The following is a 15,853-nucleotide window of genomic DNA, read 5'->3' on the forward strand; positions in this document are numbered from 1 at the left end:
TTTGCCAGTCTGGAAACAACGGTATCGTTAAGCTTGCCGGTATCGTTGTTTCCGGACCGGCAAACTATGAGTTCTGCAAGCGGGTGCCTTTCAACCCGTCAAGTCTGACCTGGCGGGCAGAACAGCACCCGCTGGCAGACCTTTACGGGTGCACCTGCACCATTGATTAATGGTGCCGGTACATCCGTCCTCCCCATTCCCATTTTGTCCAATTACCGGGTGTGCCGGGGCTGTAATGCCCCGGTAATTGCCCATTCCCAGGCGCCGGAAAATTAATGACTCCGGCGGCAGCTTTGCCGGTTTTTACCGGCACGGCGGCCACCAACCACATAATGACCCCCACTGTGTTCATCATAGGGGCAGGTATCGTCAACTTCCTGACAAAATATGCATTTCACCTTTATTTCACATTAGTGCAGGTAAAATAATCCGGATTTTCATTTTCGTTTTCTTTAGAGACTAAAATCCACTAAAAGTGTGACTGTCACATTCCACATTGGTGAATAACTGAAAGAAGAGATGATTCTCTCCACATGTGGGCTACATCAATTGAGGCTTTTGATTATCGTCACAAAGTGAGCTACATTCGGAACAGGTTGAATATTCTTCAACTCAATTCAGTTCATCACATTCCTGAAGCTGGTTGTGAGTACAAAGACTACAGGAGCATTAGATACAGGTATCGGTTGCTCATTCACAAGTTCCACGTTTCCTCTTTGTGTCATATGCTTACTACAATGTTTGGAGTGCTTGACACTGATCACTGATCCTGGGACTGAACTGCTGAAAAAAAGACACAACTGAACACGTTGGTTCACAAGCATAAGCAGAAAAGCAAAATAACGTCTTGGACATAGAACCAACCCTTCATCAAGCTGACATGAAGGAATACTGGTTGATGAAGTATCACAGCCCTGCTCACCTTCTAGTTACTACCAAATGAGATTCGATTTACAGCACCCTTTCTAAAAAGAAAAATGTAAATGGAACTGGGCCTGACATTTTACTTGGAACTACTGCATTGTGAAGAACAAGGCCACTTGGCATTTTGTTAACGTCCTAGAATCTTGCAATCATTTAGAAAAGAGATAATTGTGGTGAAATCTGCTGGTAACCGACTTGAAACTAGGTGCTTTAATAGATATTTGGTTTATGGATTCTTAAATGGGGTCACTGTCTGCATGGATATATATATATACTCCTTTATATTTGTATATCTATCTAATGGCAGACCGCCATATCACATGATCACATGGCACTTGTCGTTCTTTCTCGTGTCTCTCTACTCTTACTTTCACAGATTCAAACAAATCATGCTTTTCCTTAGCACTGTTCACCGTTCATGGGGAAATGTCATATATGCCTGTTTCTCTGAACATATGAACACATTGTACTATTTGCATTAACATGTTACAGACAAACACACACGTGCATTGTGTTTGCAAATCTGCATGGATATGATTAGCTTTGAAAGGCACTATTTAGTTCAGAATTCCTCTAATAACATGAGCCTGGGCATGCAAGTGGTATTTTCATGCGTTTTTGTTGTTCAAAAAGCGAGTAAGGGTTTTGTTTTAATAAATATAGTAGGACATGTTAACAAATAGATGACTACCTCTGTGTCTCCTAGCTTTAAGTGACAATATATTATGAAATAGAAATCGTTGTTTATATTTCATGACAAGTATATTTCCATGACAACCAATCCATTATAAAGATGCATGTGGAGAGTAATTTGGCTTTTCAGCCATTTTGAAAACTCAATTCTATATGTAAAAAAGACGAGACAACAACAACACTTGGACATTTCAACAATGTTACAATAACTTTCTGCCCAAAATGTGAACAAATATTGTCTCCATAGATAAAACATGTTAAGAATAGTAGCCAGCTAGCCTACTTCAAAGGGTGCTGCTGTTGTTTGGGGTTGCATCTGCATTCTAACAGGTGCCACGCCCCCACCCAATGCTGATACCGGACTCCATAAGATGCTGAGAAAAGCTCCTGTCTGAAGCACTTGTGTCGAAGCTTGTTGCAAAGAACCCTTCTACTGCTTTGGGGTGTTCGGGGCAAGGTGGGGCACCCTTAGCTGCTGATAAACTGACAAATGTGAACCAAATCACTTGAACTGTGCGTACAATCCGAGTTTGAGAGGCCAGCTAGAGAAAATAGTTATTTGTTACTGGGGATGGCTTTGCTCCTGTTCGGTGGGGGGGCTATTACTTCTTTAACATCTGAATACTTTACATAACGCACTTTAACACTTCAGGAGTGCCTTTGTTTGAGGCTGTTCAAGACTGTTTGGTGCTGAGAGCACAAAAGAGGATTGTGGGACCTCCAGGTGTATCCTCTTTTTGATCATGTCACAAATTCAAGTCAATATGGTATCGCAACAACAAAAAGCATTTTGTGGCCATCCTGGCTAGACCTCTTGGAACTGTTGAAGGGGGAGGTAGATTTACCAAGGTAGCCCTCTAAGCCAGTCAGGCATTTCCTTTTAGAGCTTCAGGCTTCATTCAGAGGTTAGATGGACCATTGACTATAGTGGGTGGTTATAGGTGGTGGATCATAGACCTCTGGAGATGCAGAGTTTCTCAATGAGGTATCTTGGAGACTTCAGGATGAAAGCCGTGTAGATGATGCAACAGGATTTGAAGAAGATACAGGCTTGGGAGCCAGTGAATTTCAAGGAGGGTAAGAATGATGTGGTTGAATTTGCTAAATCCTTTAATGAGTCCGCAGAAGAGAATGTTGGTACCAGGCCATGTTTGTCTTCTTTTCTATGTGCTGTTTGGATGTGAGGTGTCTGTTGATGTTGAACCCAAGGGACATGGCATAGGGTTCCAGCTTGGGTGTGAATCCCACAAGGTACATAGCAGAGAGCCAGGTCGGCACGTCAGGCTGTTCGGTGTTGCTGGTCAGCAATAGGCATTCAGGCTTGGAGGGGTTGAGCATCAGGTAAGCACTAGACATACAGGACTGGATCAATTTGAGACAGGCCTTGAGCCTGCATATGTCTTTGATGGAAGTTATCCTGAGGTAGATCTGCATGCCATTTACATATTGGTGAATGTGATTGCTGTGTGGAGAGAGGAGGGTTCAGAACAGTTCCATGTTAAGATTGACAATCACATGTGACAGGATGAATCCCTGCCGGACTCCCCAGATGATTGGTAGAGATGGTGATTTGGAAGAATCCATTTGCATGAACTGCTGGTGGTTTGCAAGGTAGTATTTGAAACAGATGAGGATGTTCTCACTGATCCCCATGTCACATCCCGTGTGCATCGTTGCTCCCTTTGGCACCGTTGTAATTACGGGTTCATTCTGTTTTCTCTACTTCCAAGATGGCGGCCTTGAAGCGTGAGTGATTAGCAGTTGTTTCACGCTCCAAGTGCCAACGTCCTCTGATGTCATTGGATCACTCCTGGAAACAGATATAGATGATGCCAGCCAGAGAGGTGGTGCATCGCTTCTGTTCACCCAGACTCTTTGTAAGTACGAAACCTAGGCTCCTCTTTCTCTGCTCTTTTTATGTGTCTGCCTTCTCGCTCTTTCTCGGCTTTCTCTTCTCTCCCAGATGGACCTCCACCAAAGACTCTTGCTTCCTCCCAAGCCCTTCCCCCAAAGGTTTCTGTAGTTCTTCCACCTCTAACTCTCAGTTAACTTCAATTCTCGTTTACCATCCTTGTTCCAGCTGACTGGGTCATGCCCATTCATTCCCACATTGTGTCTCTCAGCTTCCAGTCCGGAATCTGTCCAAAAAGCAGATCTTTGGATAGTCAATCCTGGGGACCAGTTCCACAGCATCAAGAGAGATATCACGAGAGGCGGATCCTCTCTAAATTCACCATCGGTTCCTGCAGGGTTTTCTTCCCCAGAGGGTTTCCCTGGGGCTTCACATATTTCCCTTCTTTTATTATTGAGAAGTGGAGGAGTTTGGGGTCTCAGGGGGTGCCTTCAGCAACATCACTCCTTGCTGCACATATAAAGTTAGTCATTTGTTGGCACTTGCATGGGTGATAACAACCCATGCAGTGATGTATATTGTCAGTGAGTATCTGGTGGTCTACTGTGTCAAATGCTGCTGAGAGGTCCAGTAGAACTAGGAGGCAAGGATGGCCATCATCGAGAATTGTAAGGGCATCATCGATCACCTTGATGGTAGCCATTTCTTTTTTGCTGCATTTGGGTCTAAAGCCAGATTGGTAGGACTCAAGGAGGGTATTGGCTTTGATGTGTTGAAGGAGTTATTTGGCCTAAAAAGGGAGGATTGGTAATGGGGCAGCTGTTGCTGAGATCGTCAAGGTCCAGTGTTGGTTTCTTAAGAAGCAGAGGATTTGTCCAGTCTTGAGGGTCGGGGGATGTGCCTTGAGTTAGGGAACTGCTGATAATTGTCAGGTAAGGGAAGAGTGCCTCAGTTGAAATGGTCTTTTGAGGAGACAGGGCGGATGACATCTGCATACAATTTGCCATTGAGGGATGCTAAGATGGCAGTGAGGTCTTCCATAGTTAGGGTATTGAAAGTTGTCCAGGTAGTTGTGCTTTGCAAGATGGATGTGTAGTGTGGTGTCAGTTGTGGGGTTGGTGTCTTTGTGTTGGCAGATCATGTTAATCTTGTTGATGAAGAAATATTTGATGGCAGTGGATTTTCTGATGGAGTGGTCTATGGGTGGGTTTGGCAGCGAGTTGACACAGTGCTTGATGGCTTTTAAGAGGCCTCTGCTTTCATGTTGGCCTTGGCTATGGTGTTTTGGTAGTAGTATGCCTTAGCAGCATTGATCAGTTGCATGTGTGTAGCACAGAGTTCCTTGAGCAGGGCAAGGTCAGATGCGCAGAAGGATTTTCACTAATTATTTTCTTGTTTTCTGATGGTTTGTTTGTTGAAGTTGAGTTCTTGAGTGTACCAGGGTGATGAAGGTTTAGGCCTTAGGGTGTGCCATTTCAGTGTGGCATGGTGGTTGATGTTGTTTGTGAGTGTGGTGTTGAGTTCTTGAAGGAGTACAGTTCTTGTTCGTCAGACGTACATCAGCCCATGTGAGGTGGATTTTGGTGAGTTCTTCTTTGAAAGCCTCCACTGGGAAGTTCAGCAGGGATATGAAGACTTCATTCATTGCTTGGTTTCCAATGGCTTTACTTGAGAAGTGGGGTGTAACTAAACTCAAAGGGGACTGCCAGATGGTCTGACCAGTGGAGCGGATTAGGCAAGCTGTGATGAAGTGTGTGCAGTGTTGTGATGATGAGGTCAAGGATATTACCTTTACTGTGAGATGGCTCTTTCATGTCCTGATGAGGTTCAGTGTGTCGAGTAGGCAATGAAGATCTTCCTTCATTGATTTGGTTGCTGGGTTGCCAGGGATGGTGAAGTCACAGAGGAAGATGTTGTTAGCATGCGTGAGAGACATGATAGAGACCAAGTCTGTGAAGTCTTCGATGAAGGAGGTGTTGGGCTTGGGTGGTCTGTAAATGTGATGAAAAGTGACTGTGTCCATTGGGTAGAGCAGGAAGGGGCAGGACATGTATTCAAAAGAGCCAATGGTGGTGATTTCCAGTTCGGTGCATTATCATAATGCCTTGTGAATGATGGTGAGGCCTTCGCAGATCTTGTTTGGACTGTCTCATCGAATTCTAAAGCCGTTGGGGGTAAGGACATCTAGGGTGTGGGTGGAGGTGGATGTCATCCAGGTCTCTGTAATCAAGATGACTTCGTACTCATGTGTGGTGGTGAGGGTGGCAATGTCAGCTGCATGGTTCATTGCTGAGCAGACATTGGCAAGCATCAATGTTCATGTGATATTGGATTATGGAATGGTTATGGGGTGTATGGAGACATGGGTGAGGTTGCTGCGATGTGGTGTCCATGATGTTGTTGGCGAGCAGCTTGGTTGGTAATGAGTGGTGATGGTAGGTATGGGCTGTTGGGAGAGTGGAGTGAAATACATATTCAAGGAATCGTATCTGATGTTAAGAGCGGCAGTGGTTCTGGTACTGAGTTCTCCTGCTGCAAACAGGTCCAAACAGAAATTGCCCTTTTCAAATCTGACGGCCAGTTAAGTGACACCCTTGATCTAAGAGTTAAGAGCAGAAGGGATGAGGCACGGCTAAGAAGGTGGGTGGGGTTTAGGCAACGTGACTTGGATCCACTTGCACCTGCTCACCAAGTACAAATGATTAGAGGCTGGAGGGCTTCTTAACTAGGGAAAAAGGGCAGCAAAACAAGAAGGCACCAACATATTAGCAGTGATTGACAGGTGGATGGAGCTTACCTTGCCCTTTCTGGTGTCCTGACCAGACAGCCATTATATAATGATGAGGCCCAAATACAAGCTGATCTTACAGTAGCCAGCTCCTCTGACCCAGACCAGTTAACTAGAGGAGAGGATGCAATTTATGTCCCATCCATTCCATGTTCTGATACACTTGAGACTCTTGCCGGTAATCTGGGGCAATTTGGTGAGGAATTCACCCCTCAATCTCCTCATATGCAAAAAAATGTTTAGACCCTGTATTATCTTCAAACAACTCAATGGTGAGGTATTGAATTATTAATTCTGTCCCTAATAGTGCTGTCTGTACGATATTCATGAAGTTAAGGAGGGTTTCTTCTACCTGCAAGAAGTGATACGTGATCTAAAGAGGTAACTGGGGTCTCTATGCAAAAGACATAAACTGAGATTTGTTTGTTGACACAGATCATATAGGTCCCAATAATAAACTACAGCCATTTTTGCAGAACAGGGTACCCACTTTGAATCAAGTCACTATGTCGTTAACACCCAGTATCCAGTGTCAATTTGCTGTGAAGCATGAAAGCACCAATATTGTCAGTAATACTATAGCAAGGAGTATCAAACCCTTATTGACTTTGATTGAAAAACAAGCCCAGAAAGCAATATGTCCATCACTTTATACAAGGAGAACACATTTAGAGATTAGACCAACACTGCCTCCAATGCAAAGTGACTATGGCACTTTGCAAGCACAGATGAACTTTTCATCAGTTCATCAAACAAAAAAGAGCTATCTTTCTGGACTTTAAAGTCTACCCTCTGCTTCCTCTTCCATTCACATCAGAAGCACCAAACCCCTGTCCCAGGACAAATGATCAGGACACCAGTTGGGCAATGGTGAAGTAAGCAGCAGAGTTTCATCAGAATTTAAGATGGGAATTTCTATCACTTGAAGGACCTGGGGATGGACAATGTATCACTCTGAGATCCACACAGAGGATGGGTATGTATTGCCCCTTAGATCATATGTGAGATTAAGCACTGCTCTTTGTACTTAGATGGAATCAAAGGGTTAGACAATGTTGAATGTATAGCTCACCCATTTTTTCCTTTCGCACTCTGTACCTTCGAACCTTAGCCAAAGGCACAGCCTCACTCCCACATACATCTGCTCTCACATATTACTCAAAGACTGCTGCACAACACCCCTGCCATAAGAATTAACATACCTTTCACGAAAAAACAAAATTGAAGTTTAGCTACTCACATACTTTTCTATCCTTGTACACACCTCCTAGCTACTAGTATACCTCCTTCCACCCATCCACACGCCATTCAAACATGGGTGACTGGCATGGTCTTGGCCACCGTCTCATAACTTTAATGGCCAATATGCACACACGCATAATAGCATCTCTCAATTTTTCCATACTCTGGACTTTGAAACTCCAAGGGCGTTCAACCACCAGCGCGTTGGGACCATAATTATGGTGAAATGTGCTATACAAATGACAAAATTAATTAAATGAATGAATGAATGAATGAGAAAGGTTTCTTGGTCCTTCATGGTATGTTTTCCCCCACCAGGTTTCCCTGACTGCCTGAGTTCCACTTGCTGTTCGCAAGGGAAATGATTCCTCTTTAAAATGTCTTTTTTGCAATATAGCTGGCCATCAATCTAAATGAGATGATCCTAATTAGTATTTATTTTTTTATGATGTTCACATCATCAGTCTTCAGGAAACCTGGGCAGATGGGACTCTTATGAAGCCCGGTTATGCAACATATGCTGCCCCAGCTACAAGGTGGGAGCATGGAAGACCGAAAGTCAGATTCTTAATCTGGATAGAATTCATATTAATTCTAGAGTAGTGGTAATTGATCCAAAATGCTTGGACATACAGATATTGTAAACTTGCCTTTCAGATAGCAAGCAAATATTTTTGTTCAATGCCTATATTCAGTCTTTTGGTGCCACTTATGCTGTTATGGCAATTGATTCACATTCACACTGGTTGGATACTGTGTCGTTATCAGGGAATGGGGATAGGGTTCAAACAACTATGTATCTGGTTACCTTAGTGCCCAAATACAACCATAGAAATTGTGGAAGATATATTGGAAGATGAGGATGAGGTTTGAGGTACCCGAAGGTTCTCACCATCCACTGCAAGAACATCTTATGGGCATACGCAAGAGTTTGTCAAGATTTGTGCAGAAGGAAGCCTTAGAGCCTTAAACAGGTGTGTGTGTTGTAGGAGATAACCCAGCTAAACCTACATTTAGGGCAATGAACATAGCTAGTTTGATCGATTTTTGCTGGATTAGTACCCCTCCATAGCATTTACTCAAAACATTACATGTCATTGACCATTCTAAAATAACTTCCATAATGTGTTGGTGGCTAACCAGAACTACGATAAACAGAACAGCAGTACGGAAACACAGATATCACCCAATCAAATTATGACCGTAATATAAAATGGGCACCATTAGATAACAAACAATTGATGGGTGAGATCCATGGTGCAGTGGATCCGATGTTATCGGTATTTATCAATTACATTAAAGTGAGCCTTATGAGCTCACTTTTTATGAAAAACTAGTACATATTATACACACTCTTTCTACTCACCCATCTGCTAAGCTCAGAGGCACTACAAGGATGAAAAAGAAAAGTTGGTTTGATGATTAGTGCAAAAAAGCTAAGAGTAAATATTCAGTAGCCATCACATCTGACAAAGTATATTTGGTAAAGACAAGGAGAACTGACTATTAAGCCATAATTAAGAAGGAAAAAGTGGCTGAAATTCAAAGTAGATGGGAAAGTGTAAAGAAAACATCAGCCGACATAAGCCCCGCCCACCTGCTGCCTTTCAGGTTGCCACTATTTTCCCCAATTAGCAAGCTCTGTGTAACGCTCACCTGATTCCCGTAGAGGCGCCGGTCTTGACTGGGCGTATACCGTATCTGCAAAGGTGATGTGTAACACACGGCTGGCTCTTTGGGCTGGACCTCTGTGCACTGTATGTCTGACTTGAAGGGTAAGATGTCTGCAGATAGAAAATATGGGATTAAGGAACTGGGTTATTGAATGTCTCTCTCTTCTTCCCTTTCTCTTCTCCTGTAGAACCCCAAAGGTTAACGCTCTCACCTTAGGTAAGTGAACGCCGTGCTCTCCATCTGCCTCGGGGCAGGGTGCTGTAACCAGTTTCTTCACTGGATAAGGGGAGCAGGCCTCTTGACTTCAGAGGACTGCTGTCCGTCGTTTACTGCACGAACGGTAAGTTTCGAGTAATTCTAATGTCTTTAAAGTCTTTAGTAATGATGTTTCTTGTTTTGCAGGGTTCCGGCGATGGCGGATGACGGGCTGAAGTGAGTTGAAGATGGAGCCCGTGTGATGAATAGAAGCGCCTGGAAGCACGTAAGTAAGCGCTTGTTGCCTGCTTCACGATGCGCTCTAACTGTCTTTTTATTTTGCAGGTACAAGTTCGGAGCGGCTGCAGGGTGCCGGAATACCCACTGGGTTAGATGTGGAAAGGAGTAATGGCACGTGAGTATTAAAGTTCCCCAATGTCTTTAAACGCACCTTGTTTTGTCTTTCAGATGCGGGATGCATCGCCGAAGGCCTCCGGAGCGTGCGAAGAGTTGGTAAGCTTTTGTCTTTCAGATGCTGGAATGCAGTGTGAAGACCTCCGGAGCGCACGAAGAGTAGGTAAGCCTTTGTCTTTCAGATGCCGGAATGCAGCGCGAGGCGTTGGTGACAGCCGATGGACCAGGTAAGTGAAGAGCTGTCACTGAAGACCGTAATGCTAACCTGTTCTTTCTTGTCTTTATAGGTGTTGCTGAAGACTGGATTCAGGATGGTAAGCCTTTTCCCTTAGGCCCAGGATCAGATGCAGAAGACACGATGAGCGTTCTGCTGCAGAGGATGCAGAATAACGCAAAGCAAGATTCATCCATCGGGTGTGGTTTAAATAGCCTCCTGTAGTGCTTAGGTGTCTCCTTCCACAGCCACGCCTAGGTAAGAAAAGAGTTCCTGCTTTCCAGAAGAGTTCCAGTGTTCTGAATCTAGGGAGTGGCTCCTGCCCCACCCAACAGGAAAAGTAGTTCCAAACAGAAGAGGATCAGAGGCTCAACTGGCAGGCAAGTAAGCAGCATGGTCTGCTGCAGGTAAGTCCACCCAAGCATTATGAGCCCGGCGCTTCCAGCGCTGGGACTGGGCATATTTATGAGCCTGGTGCCACTGGCGCCAGGACTGGGTCCAAAAGGTCCCACTTGGGACTGGTTGGCACTCGGAACCTGGGTTATGGATCTGCTTCCAAGGGAGTTGGGAAAACCCTGACCTTTTGGAAGCAGAGATCATGACAGTACTCCCCCTCAAGGCCCCTCCCAAACCGGGCTTCTCCGGTGGTTTTGGCTTGTCAGGAAATGTTCGGTGAAATCTTTTGATTAGGCGAGGAGCGTGGACATATTCAGCAGGTTCCCAGGATCCCTCTTGGGGGCCGTAGCCTTTCCAGTCAATTAGGTAAAATAGTTTAGATTTGGAGATCTTGGAGTCCAGAATGCTTTTGACTTCAAACTCGAGTTCTCCATCAACTAGGATAGGTTTTGGAGATTTAGTTAGTCGGGTTTGAGGTTGCACGGGTTTTAATAGAGAGACGTGGAAGACCGGATGTATCTTCATGTGCGGGGGCAAGTCCAACTTGACCGCTACTGGGTTTACTATGGTAGTGATGGAATAGGGACCAAGGTATCTTGGGTTGAATGTGCGTGGTCCTTTTAGAGGTAGATATTTGGTGGATAACCAGACTTGATCCCCTTTTTGATATTGAGGGGCTTCCTTCCGATGTTGATCTGCTCCTTTCTTGTATTGTTCTTTAGCCCTTTGAAGGTGAGAAACAGCTTCCTTAAGGGCTTGGGTGATTATAGAATGCAGGTAGTCTACTGCCGGTGTTTCAAGAGCTTGGAGGGGATCCAACTCCGAGGTTCGAGGGTGACTGCCGTACAAAAGAAAAAATGGGGTTTTCCCAGTTCCCGAATGGACAGAGTTATTGTAGGCATATTCGGCTATCCAAAGGATGTCTTTCCAAGTTTTTTCAGTTTGTTGCAGCATGCAGCGTAAATACTGTTCCAGAGTTTGATTGGTCCTCTCGGTTTGTCCGTCGGTCTGAGGGTGGTGACTGGTCGATAGTCTCACATCAATTTGAGCCGACCGACAGCAACTTCGCCAAAAATGAGAAATAAATTGACTACCTCGATCCGAAATTAGAACCGAAGGAAAACCGTGCAGTCGGACGATGTTTTTGAGAAATTCTTGGGCCAGAGTTGCTGCTGTTGGCAAGCCTTTGAGCGGAATGAAATGCGCCATCTTGGAGAATAAGTCCACGATTACTAGAATCGTATTGTATCCGGAGCATGGAGGTAGATCGGTGATGAAGTCCATAGAAAGCGTATGCCAAGGGCGAGGTGGGATGTCAATAGGGCGTAAGAGGCCTGCTGGTCTTTCCTTTTGACTCTTGTTTTGGGCGCATACTCCACAGGACATTATAAAGTCTCTGATATCTTTTTTCCAAGACGGCCACCAGAAGTAGCGCTTGATCTTTTCTGAGGTCTTGCCCATACCGGGATGTCCTTCCATTAAAGAATCGTGATAACAAGAGATTACTTTTTTCTGTAAATCTGTGCTGGGTAGGTATAATCGTTCTTGGAAATACAATAAGTTGTCCTTTACTGCAAAGTCCTTTCCCTGCAGATGCCAATTCTGTATGTCTGCTGGAGTTACAAGTTGCCTGGCCTTATCCTTAACTTCCTCTATGGATTCTGTGGCGATTACACCCAGAATTCCTTGTTCGGGAATGATTGGTACAGGTTTAGGGTTGATCAAGTGTTCTTCCACTCCCATCCGAGAAAGGGCATCAGCTTTACCGTTCTTTGTACCAGGTCGATAGGTAATTATGAAGTCAAACTCGGCAAAGAATAATGCCCAACGGAGTTGTCTAGAGGATTGGGCTTTTGCGGTTTTCAAATATTGCAGGTTTCGGTGATCCGTAATCACAGTAACGGTGTGTCGGGCCCCCAGCAGATAATGCCGCCAAGCCTTAAAGGCAGACTTGATAGCCAGAAGTTCCTTGTCAGTAATCGTGTAATTGATTTCAGGAGGCGAGAATTTGCGGGACCAAAATGCCACGGGATGCAACTGATTGGTTACCGGGTCCTTTTGTGATAGAACTGCCCCCATGGCAAGGCTTGAAGCATCAGTTTCCACGATGTAGGGGAGTTCGGGGCGAGGGTGTTTTAAGATTGGTGCAGAGATAAATTTAGTCTTCAAATCCTGGAAAGCTTGTTCCGCCTCGGTAGACCATTCAAAACGTTTGTTTTTCTTTAACAAGGCAGTGATGGGCTGGACTATTCGAGAGAATTCGGGGATAAACCTGCGGTAAAAGTTAGCGAAGCCTAACATGCTTTCCACACCTTTTACGGAGGATGGTGATGGCCATTTGAGAACTGCATCGACCTTCTTTGAATCCATACGCACTCCGCCAGGTGATAATATGAATCCCAAGAATTCAACTTCAGTCACGTTGAAAACACATTTTTCCAACTTAGCGAAAAGTTTGTGTTGACGCAATCTTTCGAGGACCATTTTCACGTGTTTCCGATGTTCAGATTCCGATGAAGAATAAACGAGGATGTCGTCAATGTAAACAACAACACACACATCTATGAGCTCTCTGAGGACATCGTTCATAAAATATTGAAAGGCGGCCGGGGCATTGCAAAGTCCGAAGGGCATGACCTGATATTCAAATAGCCCATACTTCGTGCGGAAGGCCGTCTTCCATTCATCGCTCTCTTTTACTCGTACCAAGTGGTAAGCTCCTCTAAGATCCAGCTTTGTATATATGCATGCTTTTCTGACTTGGTCCAGGAGTTCAGGGATCAAAGGTAACGGATATCTATTCTTAACGGTGATCTGGTTCAGGGAGCGATAATCTATACAAGTTCTAAGGTCTCCTTCCTTTTTTGGAACGAAGAACAAAGCTGAAGAAGCAGGGGACTTGGAAGGACGAATAAACCCATTTGCTAGGTATTGATACAGGTATTGTCGAAGGTGAAGGTTCTCAGGTTCGGTGAGGGCATAAATTCTACTACAAGGAGGAGTAGATCCAGGTATCAGGTCTATCTGGCAGTCATAAGACCTATGAGGAGGTAGAGAGTTAGCCTGATCCTTCCGGAAAACATCTTGGTATTCTAGGTATTCGGGAGGTAACTGGGGAGTCTCTGAAGACATTGCTGCCAGTGCAACACCAGGTGGAGGGTGACAAGTAGAGACACATTCTGGAAACTGGACCGTTCTTGCTCGCCAATCGATCAGAGGATTGTGTTTCTCTAACCAAGGTATTCCTAGAATAATCTGAAACTGAGGGGCCTTGATCACATCGAACACGATCTTCTCATGGTGTCCATCTTGACTTACTAGCGTCACCTCTTGAGTGGTATGCGTTACTGGCCCGGAGGCTATCTCCGTACCATCCACCGTAGTAATGACGTCCTTTACAGCCTTGGGACAAAGAGTTAGATTCATCCTCAAAACCATTTCATGATCCACATAATTGCCGATGGCACCGCTGTCGACGTAAGCTTCAATTGCATGTAATCGATCCGGATTATCAGGGCTAATGAGGACCATAGGTATCACGAAATGCGAGGTCACGGAACTGGTTTTCACGCTCGGCAAGAGGACCTCTATTCTTGTCGGGCGAGGTTGTTTCCCTGCTCAGAGTTTGTAACTTTGGTAACTGCAGCTCCTACTGCCTTCTTGGCAGGTTTCACCGGACAGTCTCGAAGAAAGTGCCCTGAGTTTCCGCAATAGAGGCATAATTGCAACTGTTTTCTCCTTTCCCGCTCCTTTTGTGTTAGAGGACCTTTCAGACCCCCTATTTGCATGGGTTCCCCGGAGTCTACTCCTTTGGAAGGAGTTGGCGGTTTGGAAAATACTCGAGCATCAAACTTGGAACGATCGGCCTTCCTGTTCTGCAGTCTGTGATCTATTTGAACGACTAAGTCTATATAGTCCGAACAATCTTGTGGGGGATTCACTACTTGGGCTAACACATCTTTGAGCTCTCCACGTAGACCTCTATAAAACAGCGTAATCCTTTTGACCTCAGGCCATTGAGTTTCCACTATCAGTCTGTTGAAAGACGCAATATAAGCCAAAAGGTCTTGATTACCTTGTCGCAACGAAAGAAGCTCATTGTCCAAGGCCTGCCCCTGTGAATGTCTTGCGAACAGTTTTTCCATACTGAGCTGAAAAGCTTGAAAATCATGGAGGACCGGATCATCTTGATTTACTAGAGGGATCGACCAGTCTGCCGCATTGCCACTAAGGTACGAAAGCACGAAAGCTACTTTAGCTTGATCAGTTGGAAAGGCTGCTGGCCGGCATAAGAAATGCAACCGGCACTGATTGATAAATACTGCAAACCTCTTTGGGTCACCAGAAAATCGTTCGGGCGGAGCCAGAGGTACATTCCCAGGTAGGTTGATCTGCACTGGATTCATAGAGGATGTAGAAGGAAGATTTCCCCCAGATGCGGGTAACGGGGTCTGTCCGGCTTGTGACTGTAGCAATTGTCTAGCGAGATCATCTGTTCGCTCCTTGGAAATAATCAGTTCCCTTCTTAGAGCGTTCGTTTCCTGACGGGCTGCATGCACTTCTGCCCTTAGTTCCCCAAGTAACTGGGCTAGCTGGTCGGTATCCGAGGTTTCCATAGCGCCTGGACGGGAGTTTTGTGGTAGGCTTTGCGTTCTGTAACGCTCACCTGATTCCCGTAGAGGCGCCGGTCTTGACTGGGCGTATACCGTATCTGCAAAGGTGATGTGTAACACACGGCTGGCTCTTTGGGCTGGACCTCTGTGCACTGTATGTCTGACTTGAAGGGTAAGATGTCTGCAGATAGAAAATATGGGATTAAGGAACTGGGTTATTGAATGTCTCTCTCTTCTTCCCTTTCTCTTCTCCTGTAGAACCCCAAAGGTTAACGCTCTCACCTTAGGTAAGTGAACGCCGTGCTCTCCATCTGCCTCGGGGCAGGGTGCTGTAACCAGTTTCTTCACTGGATAAGGGGAGCAGGCCTCTTGACTTCAGAGGACTGCTGTCCGTCGTTTACTGCACGAACGGTAAGTTTCGAGTAATTCTAATGTCTTTAAAGTCTTTAGTAATGATGTTTCTTGTTTTGCAGGGTTCCGGCGATGGCGGATGACGGGCTGAAGTGAGTTGAAGATGGAGCCCGTGTGATGAATAGAAGCGCCTGGAAGCACGTAAGTAAGCGCTTGTTGCCTGCTTCACGATGCGCTCTAACTGTCTTTTTATTTTGCAGGTACAAGTTCGGAGCGGCTGCAGGGTGCCGGAATACCCACTGGGTTAGATGTGGAAAGGAGTAATGGCACGTGAGTATTAAAGTTCCCCAATGTCTTTAAACGCACCTTGTTTTGTCTTTCAGATGCAGGATGCAGCGCCGAAGGCCTCCGGAGCGTGCGAAGAGTTGGTAAGCTTTTGTCTTTCAGATGCCGGAATGCAGTGTGAAGACCTCTGGAGCGCACGAAGAGTAGGTAAG

This window comes from Ambystoma mexicanum, chromosome 2q, assembly GCF_040938575.1.
Source record: "Ambystoma mexicanum isolate Mex_15411 chromosome 2q, UKY_AmexF1_1, whole genome shotgun sequence".
Lineage (NCBI taxonomy): Eukaryota > Metazoa > Chordata > Amphibia > Caudata > Ambystomatidae > Ambystoma > Ambystoma mexicanum.